The sequence below is a fragment of the Pinus tabuliformis genome, chromosome 2_1, assembly GCF_031772625.1.
Source record: "Pinus tabuliformis cultivar Carrire ecotype Pingquan chromosome 2_1, CPIR1, whole genome shotgun sequence".
NCBI lineage: Eukaryota > Viridiplantae > Streptophyta > Pinopsida > Pinales > Pinaceae > Pinus > Pinus tabuliformis.
In genome coordinates this window covers 823,398,417-823,412,602 of record NC_142299.1, presented here as the reverse complement: position 1 = coordinate 823,412,602, position 14,186 = coordinate 823,398,417, and positions in this window count along the sequence as shown.

Below are 14,186 nucleotides of genomic sequence, written 5' to 3'. Positions count from 1 at the left end.
AAGGGTGTTCATAATTTAGATATAGGTGATTAAAAATTAATAAGGAAAATGCATGAGGAAAATGCAGATCCTAATGCATAGGGAGTATGGTGATCAGGTTGTTAGAGCAGTGAAGTACAAATGAACAAAACCATTCCTTTATAGAATTTACTGTATGTATGCTATGGAAATACCATCAGTATCCCTATTGAATAATAACAATTTTTCTATAGAGAAAAAAACAAATTTAGTTGGGGTTCATGACAAATGGTATCAGAGCCCAGATTTCTACACTCAGCCTACATATAAGTTCCATCACAGGTTACAATAGCAGTATTTTCAATAACAAGAAATGTTTGATAATGAAAAATTTTCTTCTATATAGTTATATCACTCTCAGTCAAAAATGATTGTAATGTACCTCCTCAGCCTACCTTGAAATTTAGCCCCTATACTCCCTATTCTCAAAAATTTTCTCTTTTACACTTAAGATTTGGCTCTTGCCAAGAGTACATGGAGTTCATAATTGTATAACGTTTTATTTCTTATATAAGGTGGATCCATGACATGGAATTTTTCCATCTATAAGACATTATGTCAGTCATCTTTTGTCATACTTCACGATTGGAAGTGAGGATTCAATATCAGCATACAGTTAGCAACACTTTTTTACAACATCACACAAGCATTAATGAACATTGATTTGAACTTAAGGTAACCATCATGACCGCATAGCTAGGAATCTTGATCTTACTCCTACATGCAGAGTTGAATAGTTTAGTGATAACCATTTTATGTAACATGAAAAAGTAGCTAGACTAGCCTCATAGGATACCATTCTTTTGACATGCATGGCTTAGAAAACATTGAATCTTTGATTATAATATTTAGGAGCATTGTCCCCTAACTGGTTTTGCATGTATCCACATCTCATGCCATTAGTTATTTCACACTTTAATTTATATATGGCCATCCCATAGAGTTAATTTCTTAACAACATTAATGAAATCATTAACATAACACCCTACCATTATCGTACTCAACAAATGTTGTCATAATTCTTACGTACAATGGTCACATGTAAATTCTAGCAAAGTAAAAATGGCTCCATGGCCCAAGTAATACAACTACTTACCAAGTCCCCACTTTGGAAAGCAATAAAAATCACATGCATTTATCTAAAACTCAACTCCTAAAAACATAAACATAGATAAGTCCACTTCTGAATAGTTACCCCAAGTAACACATTTCATTATTCTCATGCTTACAGATAACGCCACATATACATCCACATAAAAATGTCAAGAGTAACCATTCACCATTTTTCATGCAAGTAATAACTGACCAGAATGGTGCAGAACATCAGTAAATCTACTAATGTATAAGCATTCCATACAATTAATTTAGTCCTTCTTATGGCGAGGAAATTTGAGCAAACCTTCTCTTAGGCAACTTAAATTATAATAGAGATGGGAAGAAAACAACAAATAGACATTCCACGCATCATGAAACCAACTAAAACATCACTTGGAGAGCATAGCATCGCCACCCAACCATGAATCACCTCTGATTCCACTTGAGCTGAGGCTCTTGCCATAGATCAACTGCCTCCAATTGATCTATTAAATTGTTATTTAATACCCTCTTTCATGATTTAGTTTCCCTTAGTGGCATCCCACTCTTATGGATTTTTCCATTTGCCTAGGTCTTTTTCCAGAAAAGATCATCTTTATCTCGCACGAGGTTTTTCTTCATAAAAGCTTGCCTTTATCTCCCGGAAAGCTTTTATGTGTTTTCCTTGATGGATTTTTATCTCTAATCCATCTGATGGATATTTATCTCCAATCCATCCAAGCTTATCTATAATCACATCTAGAAGCTTATCATGAAAGATTTATCCTTATCCCATTCCTCAATGGGATTTGGCAAGAATCTCATCTCTTGGTGTCTCGCTTTTCCAAGTGATTTATTTAATAACATTTTTGTTTTCCAATATTACATATCACACTTAGATTTTCCCATCTTAGGTTACAATAGGCTAACACACAAGGGAGGGGTGTTACAATGAAGGATATTCATCTAGACACTGCAAGAGGGGAAGAGGTGTATGTAGAGTTGGGAGAAGGGGGTATGTCCTCTTACAACTAGTTGGTCAGGGTAATCTGAAATTTACAATAGAAACTTGCTTAACTCCAAAATAGAAATGAACGATTGATAAAATTTAGTCAAGAACAAGAGAATTTTATTAGAGTATGGACCGGGAAATCCAGTCATAAGAGTGTGGAACTAGCAGGGTCAAAACAAAACAACCAAGAATGTCACCAAACAAATATGAAAGTGAGGAGATGAAAAATAAGATTCTAAGAATCAAAAAGTCACGAAAAGGAAGGAACTCCAGAGGGGGTTCTGGAAGATAAAACCACCGACCTACGACAAAGAGAAGGAAGAAGATTTTGTAGCCTAGCTATTAAATATGGTTAAATACTTTTAAGTGTACGAATATGAAAGAAACTTGAAAGAAAGGTTAGAAGTTTATCGGTTGCGGGGAAAAGCCACTCTCTAGGGGGAAGAGACAAAGATGGTACATTTGCTAGAAGAAAATATGGTATTGTGGAAAGAATTTCAGCAGAAATTCAAATCCTTCTATCTGAATGAGAAGTACTATGATGAATGAGCAAAAGAATTCCACAAACTAAGTGCATTTACCTTTGTCTTCATAGTTTTCATATGTTATTCAATGATTTCTGGATTATTCTACAGAAGTAAAAGAACAAAATTTGTTGCAAAATACACTCTTCTTCCATCTTACTAATAATCTTAATGTTTTCTACTTGATGATTAGTATCAGAATTCTTAACTACTCTAGTGTAATCTGATTCCCTCATCTTTTCTTCTAAATCACACCTCAACCTTAAGAATCCAACAAAGGTTCTTATCATGCCCTATAGGGTTTCCTGTAGAACCTATTTTGATTGAACTAAACCTATGACTCCACTGCCCAATGACTTATATTCCTTGTTTCAACCCAACTCAATTCTAAAATCCAAAACTTGAACCTAATAGCTAGCCTAATATTATTCATAAGAACATAGCTAAATTATACAGAGAGATCCCTCTCTAGGATTGGAAGGGCTAGATTTTGAACTCCTAAAGTGGTTTTATGGTTACCTCTACAATTATTTCTTATCCTTATTAAATTATAGAGTGATAACATCCTCGCGACCATACTAGGGAATGAACGGTTTCTTCTTCCCCAAGAAAGAGAATCAAGTTTCATATCTGATTATTGATGGTGGGCGGTGATTAGACACAAGAAGGCTGAACCATTCACCTGGTGACTCCAATCAAGTTTCAACTTGATCCAAAGACTCCATTGTCGAAGAATCTAGATTGCAGAGCACTCATGGTGACTCCACTACACACTCATCAAGGTTCACCTAAATAAGATGAGGGTATGTGGTAGACCCTATCTCTATTGAAGCTTTAAAAGAATTTTGGAATGAGTTTGTGCATTATCAAATTGATTAAGTTTTTTCAACGACAGTGTTTTATTGTTTTAAATCATGCAAACTTTCATCTGAAATTAAAGTTTGTTTTATATAGTTATCTGCTGAAAGATATAATAAGGATATTCAATTCTTAGATACTCAGAACCTATCTTACAATTTCCAAGATCCTAAACAGTTCTTAGAAAATATTCCTTCTCCAAAACAAGAGGAGATTGTGTTGCCTTTTGATTTGCAAATTGATGAGAGTTTTGTTTTCGAGCACAAGACTAAAACTACAAAGTTGGATTGAGGGTTTAACCTTTAGGATACATCTGAAAAAATCATTCATGCTCAACTAGTCATTAAAGGCCTGAAAGGTAAACTAATTAATCATGCCTTTATTGATCCCGTGGAAAACTACGTGGAGGTTCTTTTTAGCTTAAGTGTTCAACCATTTTTTCACTCTAAGGACCGAATCCATCAGTGGTTTCCATTACACATTATAGCTTTGGTTTTGTGGACCAATAGTCAAGCTGTCCTTTTGATTTTTCTAACAAGCAGTCAAGAAGTCCACATATTTCAATAGGTACTTAACTGGGTTCATTGGCATTTTTTGTATTATTTGATTCAGCATGATTTTCAACAATGTAGGATAGGTAGCTATGTGCAAATAAGCTCATTACTCTGAGAATATTTTTCAAGCATTATTGTCAGTTTCAATTTCAGATAGCAGTACAACTTTCAGTGTTGTGTGTATTTCAGATTTCAATTTGCAGAATGGTTTTGATTCCATTTTGAGAGTTTTTTAGCCACAAATATTTTACGGCACAATAGGTTGAAAATTTGGGATTAGCCCAATGGATTAGGCTACTATTTTACGGTGTTCTTGGCACCTCACAAGGAGGATGCCATCCCCATTGGAGCCATTGTTAGGGTGCTATAATTTTTATAGGATGAGTTAATGTTCTACATGATTATTTGGGGTTTGAGAGATGTAAATAATGTTTCAGTTTTGAAATTATTTCCATAAAATAAAATAAAAATAAATAAAAAATTATATATACATATATATATAGATAGATATAGATATAGATAGATAGATATATATATATATATATATATATATATATATATAAAGCAAAAGTAAATATTGTAGGGGTAGAAAAAATTATACAAAGGAAAAAATGATGAATAAAATATATTAAATTTATGCCCCTAAATGAGCAACTCTAAGTGCCACCAAAATTAGAAAAACACAACAGTTAAGTAGTCTTTGAAAGTTTTTCTAAAGAATGAGTGTGCAGCTTGTTTTAAATGCCACTTGGAATAAGAATAGAAACAAAATAGGTTGATTACACTGTTTAATCTTAATTAGGTGTGAAATGTAAATAAATTAGAAGTTGTTCACACTCTTTAATAGTGATTTACTAGCTTAGAAAATAGAAAAATCAGTTAAATTAGTTCTAGGATAATCATAAAGGGATTTACATTTTCTGCAAATTTTGTGAAGTTAGGAGTAATAAATGAGCCTTAAATCTCAAATTTGTAATTTTCCTAAGTCTATTGTCATCAACAAGTGATTTGAAATGTGGTTCAAAAGGGTGAGTAAAGTCATCATGAAAAGGTAATTTATGGCATTTGGATACTAAATATCTTGGTTTGTCATCATCAGTGATGTCATCTCAAGGTAAAACTATTGAAAAGACACCTAAGAATTTGTACTACCCCACCCATTAAAGATCTATCTCTCCTCTCACTTCACTCATCCAACTATTCATTCAATTTCCCCTCGTTGTCACTCATGAATCACTCCTCATAATACTTTTCCCTCTCATTTTCTTTCCCTATTTCACTCCATATCCCTCATTTCCCCAAGGAGAACGTGAGCATTTCCATACCAACACAAAAAGAAGATCGATTGCAGAGTTTGAGAAATTTTTTTGTGGTTGACTGTGCAAAGACTGCGCAAAGTAACTGCGCAAACATTCCCCATCAGCTTGACCTTACCTGGCGAAAAAATATCTTGGTTTCTCCAACACCTCCCCATACACAAGTATCTCTCTACAAAACCCATGTCCCAGGTTTTCTTAAATCACCCCCCATGTATGAAAAGCAATAAAAAAAATTAAGGTGACTCTGCATTGACTGCTCAAAGACAAATTTTTTTAGTTTTTTTATTTTCCCTCCAATTTCCAAGTTGAATTGACCTGTGCTAATTTAAAATGACCTAAATTCCTTGTAATTTCCTTTTTTGATCATTTCTTCCCTTAGATTCCATGTTTAGGTGAAATAAAATCTCATTTTATCTTACCTTGTCTAAACCCTGCCACACAACCAATTTTTCCCTTCGATCTCATCTATCAACCAAGAAACCTTCACATTGCATGTCATTATCACCTTAACAACTAGTTTCAAGCGTAACTCACAAAAACCCTACCCCTTATATCATTTTTCATCCTTCATCTTAATTAATTGGTTAGGTTTACCACTCCCTAGCAGTTTGGTCATTCTACACTTGAACTTCACTCAAATTCATCATATTTAAGCATAAAACAGTGATACTCTTCATCAACAAAATTTATAAATCAGAAGAAAAGAAAAGGATCAGAGTAAAACCCGTCAGAGTGGAACCTAGGAGCAAAGAGATATTGACAAGTGACCCAACCATTTGGGCAACATTTGAATAGGTAGGATGTGCAAAAGTTTGTAAAAAGTGTGAGGTTCAACGTTTTCATTCTTAGGTTGCAAAACAATTTTCCCATGGTCTTAAAGGAAACATGGTAAAGATAGGAAACATTGAGTTTGAAGTTTCAAAAGAAACCATTTATTTGGCTACACATATCCCTTTGATAGGAGACTGCTACTTTAAGAATATGGAGCTATACCCTGCACTATATAAGCCCTTTATCAAACCCTTGTATAGGAGAAACTATGGAAAGTACATTCCAAGGTAGTTCCTCTTACATAAATTTGACAGAATTTTGAAAGAAATACAGAGATACTTCACATATGAGGGTAGATTTAGAAGATTTCATCAGTATCATATTAGGCTTCTCATGCATTTCACCGGGACAAAGAGCCTAAATATGCATTTTTATCTGTTCACAAGTTTGGGTAAGATGGCAGAGAAAGTGAAAACTAGAGGTGGAAAACATGAAGCTAGCTTGTTCCAATTTGTCCTCATTAAACTACTTCTTTTGAAGGAGTTGGAAAAGAGAGTCACCAAATGAGATGATTTCCTAGTAGCATCTAATTTCATAAACCAATCAAAAATGTCAAATATCCAAGAACAAAATCCTACACCTGAGGTGTATCAAAACACGCCAGAGCAAGAAGAATCAACTGAAGATCCCACAAGGAAGAGGATTATTACTAGAGAACAAGATAAGAAGAGAAAGGAGACAAAACTTCGAAAGGAAAAAAATGTTGCTGCATTGAAGAAAATCAAGATTCCCCAAAGATCTAGGAGAAAGATTCCCCAAAGATCTAGGAAAAAGAAAAAAATCCTAAGTGGGACATCAGTTCTTCCGAAAGAACTTTGACTCAATAGTATGGAGAAGAAGTGATTGTAGGAAATGAACACGCCATTTTGAAGAGGGACAGTCAAGAAAAAAGGATGAGAAGGACCTCCTCATAGCTGAGCTTCAAGAAAGACTTGGGAAAGCCCATTACACTATTGATTTCCTAAAAAAGAAAAACAAAAATTGGTAGCATCAAGTAAATAAGGCACAAGCACACAAGGAACATGAAACACTCCCTAAATCAACATCACTTGCAGTCAAAGAAAAAGGTAAAGAGGTGATTGATCTTGAAGAGGCATATGTCCCTTAGACAAAGCCTAGAAGACCAAGAACCCAAACAATGACTAGGAAAGAACAAGCTACTGAAGATATGCCTCCACCTCTAGCCCAACCTGCCAAAGTGGACACTGTAAGAGCTAAAATTGAAGAAAACAAGGGATATTGGTTGGAAAGAGTCAATGATCATCTAGAGAACCTAGTGCATAAAGCCAATAGAGACAATGACCTCCAAATAAACCTAACAAGGAATTACTATGATAGAAATTTAAGTCATAGAGAAAGAATAGGAATACTAAAGAATAAGCTTTAGAGGACCAGAAAGAAGCTAAGAGAGGCCAAACAAGAAAGAACCAAAGGGAGGAGGAGCATCCTTGACATTTTGGCTGAAGTAGTAGCTAATTAATTTGTTGCATCCATGTGTCACTTTTTGTCATTTTATAAATTTTTGCATAAGGTAGCATGATATTTTAGATGTTGTGAGGATACAAGTTTTGCGTAATGAGGAAATCAAGCAATAAAAACCATCAACTGTAGCAGTGTTTTGTGATTCAGAGATGTTTTGAGTCATTTTGACCTTGACTGCCCTTTGACTATGCAAAGTTCAAAGAGGTATTTTCACAAAGAGTATCAGTTGGAGAAAGAGTTTCATATACAACAAAGATCAACAGGCCCCTTAAAGCATCAAATTTTGGCACCCAAATGTACTGTGACTATGTAAACTTTCAGAGTTTTTGTTGTTTCAGCCATCTTTTTAAAATTTGTTTTGTGGCCAAACAAAGATGAATCTTGGAAAACTAGAGAAGTTTTTTGTTCCTAAGATTCTAAAGCACAAAAATGTATCTCACTTTTCACACATGTATTACAATTTGGGATATTCACTCACATCATTACAACCTATGTTTCTCATTGCGCAAAATCTTGTTTTACTCATGTTTTTGCAGAGTAGATTATGAACAGCTGGAGGATAATTTATAAAACATGAAGGAGGATTATCTTACTAACATCTTCATATACAATAACCTATTTCACTTTTCAAACATATAATATAGGGTGAAATATATGAAGGTAACTTGGAGACAAAATGTTACAGTTTTACAGGAAAAAAATTCACATGGGAGTGAGCCTATTTTTGGGCAAGATTTTGAATTTTGGGAAATATTAGGTCAGATGAGAAGTATTTGAGAGATTAATATTGATGATAAGATGAACTAGAAGGATGGGTTAACATTCAGTGACATCTATCAAGTTGTTTCGAGTTAGTTTAGGTTCATTAAGTGTTGCCCTATTTCTAGCAAATGAATTTCTAGATGCATTGAACTTGCTCTTTTGACTTTCTAAAGGAGGAATTCGGTCACTTAGTGATACATTGGAATTCCCATTTTATGTAATGATAAGAAACATATGTAATTAGTTACTAGATATTTTATTTTACTCAAGATATTTTGTAAGTATTCATGTAATAATACTTCAAATTTTGAAGTAACAAGGGTTGGAACCTGTGGAGAAGAAGGACTCATTGATGTAAAGTAGCTCATAGAGCCTCTTTGATCAAACTTTAGTAATACAATTGCATCAATTACAAGATTCTTGGTTCACTTATGTTGGTGAAGTGAATTTACCTTTGTATCTTTGTCTTCACTGTTTTCATATGTTATTCATTAATTTCTAGATTATTCTAAAGAAGTAAACAAGTATAATTTGTTGCAAACTACACTCTACTTCCGACTTAGTAATAATATTAATGTTTTCTACTTGATAATTCATATTAGAATTCTTAACTCCTCTGGTATAATCTAATTCCCTCATATTTTCTTCTAAAACCTCAACCTTAATAATCCAGCAAAGGTGCCTATCTTGCCCTATAGGGTTTCCTGTAGAACGTGTTTTGATTGAACTCAACCCGTGACTCCATTTCCCAAGGACTTATCTTCCTTGTTTCAACCCAAACCAATTCTAAAATCCAAAACATGAACCTAATAGCTAGCCTAATATTATTCAGAAGAACATAGCTAAATTATACATAGGGATCCCTCTCTGGGGTTGGAAGGGATAGATTCCCAACTCCCAAAGTGGTTTTCTAGTTACCTCTGCAATATTATTTCTCAGGCTTATTAAATTACAAAGTGATAAAAGAGGGAATTATATTTATATTTTTATATATGCTAATATTGGAATTGGTTAAATCCGTTATAGTTCAGATTGAGTATGGAAAACATAAAATCAGTTGTATAAGCTACTAGCTTGCATGCATATTTTCAATTCTTTATAAAAAGATCCATCTAATGAGATATATGATTATTGTGATTGAAATATTATAAATTATTAGTTACTTATTGGCATGATTAGATGGAAGGGGAAGAAAATAGTTATCTATATGTGGAAGAAAGTAATAATGCTTCGTAAGAACAACTATTAAAGTAGATGATTATGATGAAACCCACAATATTATTTGGAGAGTTAAAAGTATCGATTGGGAATGAAATAAAATGCACATGCATGATTAAATTTCCTCTTATTAGATAATTTTAAACTAACTAGTATAAGCTCTTTGCATGAACATAATAAGTAAGTGAACTATGTCATTAGTATTAATCTATAGAAATGTAAAAATAGAAGCTATGAAAGATCTTCAAATTGATATTATTGTACAGTTGTTGAATCAAACCTAAGCATTTATATACTTATTTAGATAAGACTCTAGGACTACTTTCATGTGTTGGAGTACTAGAAGTTAAAACTATACTACAAATATACAGGAAGGAAAATGCATTCCTATAAATATGTGGTTGGGGTTGGTTAGAACCCCACAAAAATTCCATAGAAGCAACATAAGTCAAATGTTTCTATAATGAAAATTAAATTATTTATTTTACTTAAAGAAAGATTTAATATTCAATATATTCCTATAAATCTATTAAAGTAATTTTTTCCCAACTTGTGAATCTAGTAAAATGAGCTAGATTCTAATTTGTACCTCTGGTATATGCCAAAAAAAATTGGTAAAAAAAAATTGGCCAATAAAAAACTATGGAAAATGTAAGTCAAAAGTAATGCTTTAGGTTATCAATAAACAATATGATTATAGTTATCCATAGTTTTAGGAATATGAGTATGCCTTAATATTAAAGTATTATAATTACAAAGATAGACCATAAGTTTAGAAGCCTTCTTAGACTAAACCCCGCAACTAAACTTACATCTTATATTATAAAAAATGGTATTAAACTTCGTTAAACAATGACAATTATACATATAACTCAAATTTTTTTAATACAAGAGGATATAAAAAAAAGTACAAGATAATAATAAATTAATGAGAAGGATGCAAATATGATGTGATTATAACAATTAAAATTATTTATATAACTATTGAACTTAACTACAAACAATTAACTACCACGACTAATATATATAAAACCAATAACGCGAAACAAAAAGAGACTACATGCTACGAGTCTAAAGCCTTTAAGGTCCAAAGGATGGAATATACCTAATAAGCCCATTCAGGGTTTGAAATAAAAAAGAAAAGAAACACCTCTTAGTAGAGTATCAATTAATACAATTTACCCACATGTTGAACGCCATTTCAACCTTAGTTAGAAGTTAGTAGACTATAGGGTGCTGACCTATAAAATAGTGAGTCAAATTGTTAAACTCCAGTGTATGATGGACGTTTTGATGCACAATGACCCATGAGAATATTGGTTGTTTCCTGGCATACCTGAAGTCAAGAAGCTAAAGACAAAGTTTAGAAACCCTGGTTTATGAATGCATAGATTTAAATTCTAAGCAGTCTTGAGAAAAAATAAATATGAAACCCATGATTGTATATATACCTTAAAAATGAATACCAGGACACACTTTTTATAGGGCTATGAAATAAAAAATATAACAAGTAGAAAATTATGGAAGAAAAATAAAAATTCAGATAAAGGGAGATAAACACTATGCCTAAAACAAGAAGACGATAGATACATTTTCGACACCATGGACCGTAAAGTAATGGATGTAGTTATAAAAGAGGAAAAAACACTTTGAAAATGCAATGAGATATTCGAAAGTGTTTGTTAGAACAACGAGAAACCAAAGAAAAGAAAAGTCAATAGACCCTTCAATTAGTTTATCCGTGGTAAACCAAGGAAAAACCTGGGTTACCGTGCGGAATTGAAAAGTGAATCCTTCCATTTGAAGAAGCGACGATCGTAAGGATAGTGTGAAGTAAATACTTACCAAATTCATCACAGTCTGAGTGTAGGATGAAATTATTGCTCGAGTCCTTGTAGGCACCTTAACAAGACAACAAAATTAGAGTTTAGATACAAGAAAAAAAATTAAGGAATAATCCCAAATCAATTCAGGGCAGATTATGGTTCGAAAGAAAAGATAAAAATAAAATATACCTCTGGGGGGTGTAGAGTTTCGTAGTTTTGGAATAAATTATATTCCTTATAATGCTCAAAGAAGTGAACCAATCACCGATGTAACTTATTGAACATAGGAAAATACCTTTGAATGTCAAGTTATAGGTGGGCTGGAGCTAATCAGCCATATATTGGGTATTTAATGCCCTCAGAGCAGCACGCCACTTAGCCTGATAACACGGGAGCGGGCAATTCGGCATTAAATAATATTTGCCCGCTCCCGTGTTATCAGGCTAAGTGGCGTGCTGCTCTGAGGGCATTAAATACCCAATATATGGCTGGTTAGCTCTTTCCTTATAGGTGCATCTAGGCCAACAAGCAAGAAACCTTTGAGGACCACTAGTTATAATAAAAAAAAAATTGATAGAGTTTGAATGGTTTAATTTAGATAAAGAAACATTATGGAACTCAAGAAGAGAACAAAACCATAGAGAAGTGCGCTAAAAAATATTATAGTTGGTCATTTTGGAAAGCCCTACATCCTTTTCACCATCGGATCCAAAAAAGTAATCCTAGCCATCGAAAATTTGAATTGATTGATTTTGTTTATCAAGGTGTTAAACCATGCCCAATTGTAAATCAGGCATATAATGGTGCACCAAGCTACACTAGTAAACAATGTGATTGTACTCAAGGTATACCATGGAAGGTATATCAACTATATGTCATAATTGTGATATGAGTGATGTTTAACCGTAATACTTATGGACACCAAGCTCTTAATTAGAAATGTGTTAAATATAATGAGAAGTGAAGGAATACTAAATATAATGAGACACCAAGCTCTTAATTAGAAATGTGTTAAATATAATGAAAAGTGAAAGAATACCCTTGCTAAATGAGATTGAAGGAATACCCATGCCATAATGATGAAGTAATATCCATGCCATAATGAGATTGAAGGAATACCCATGCCATAATGATGAAGGAATATCCATGCCATAATGATGTTATAAGTATAGAAATTTTAATGTTAATTATTGGGATTCAAATTCTTAAGGAAAACCTTTCCTAAATCAAGGAATCCAAGAAGAAAACTATATGATTGACCATAGGAATTAGAATAGAAGAGAAAATGATTTAATATAACATAAATATGAGTCTATATATAAGGAGTTTGTGTAATGGAGAATATAATGACAAGTGAACGAAGATGTTATAAGTATAGACATTTTATGTTAATTATTTAATATAACATAAATATGAGTCTATATATAAGGAGTTTGTGCAATGGAGAATATAATGACAAGTGAAGGAAGATGTTATAAGTATAGACATTTTATATTAATTATTGAGATTCAAAAATCTTAAGGAAAAACTTTCCCAAATCAAAGAATCCAAGAAGAAAACTATATGGTTTACCATAGGAATTAAAAGCGAAGAGAAAAAGATTTAATATAACATAAATATGAGTCTATATAAGGAGTTTGTGCAATGGAGACAAAAAAAAAATGGAACAATTGTATGTGGTAAAATTATATATAAGTTGAATATAGCATAGTGCTAAATGTAAGCCATATTTTAATATTGAAAAGTGTGAGGACATTATAATATATAGTACTATATCACAGGTATTTAAATATAAATATACAAATGACACTATTATAAATGCAAATAAACTAGCTAGTGGTGTGTGCTATAAGGATACATTAATGGAACACATGATCTTTAGAGAAGGAAAGAGATTTTATTCAAATTAGAGAGAAGCATAACAATATGATTATGTTAAATAATGAATCCATACAGGTGCGGATAGTTTTAGATAGAGGAGGAATGACCTTTTATAGAGTTTTGTGAACCCAAACTCTATAACAGGTCATTCCACCTCTATCTAAAAATATAATTATGGGTACGAAAGGATGGTTTAACCTTTTACACATATCTAATAAATACAATAATTTTATTTAATAATAATAATGGGGTCATTAAAACTATAAGTAATGGGAAATGGAAGTCTCTATGAGAAATGGTAAATAAACCGTTTAGGGTCGTTACAACTATGCATAATGGGAAATGGAAGTTTCTATGAGAAATGGTAAATAAACCAAATTGTAAATAAGATACTTCAACTACTTAGTAAGTAACAAGAACTAAATTATCCTACCATTATCAACACATAAACCATTCATCAAAGAATCAATATAACATAATATTTATTGGGTAACAACTTCATATACCAACTATTGTTAAATGAGGTTTCTTCATAGAATCAAATCGTAAAGAAACTAAGTATAGCACTGTTATATCTTCCTTTTCTAGACATGGCTATTTTTAGAATTTTAAATTATTGTTGGACTTAATGGCTATGGAAGTCGGGATACTAGGGATGGAAACTATGTGATAATGTAATTATCTATGTTTTTATTAAATAATATTGGTTGGGAATATTATGGAAATAGCACTATATTTTTATACACTTCTTGCAATTCCATTAAATTTTGTTAAGTACTGAAATTCCACGTGGTAGACCTTCCCTAAAAGTGTCTTAAAATACCTAT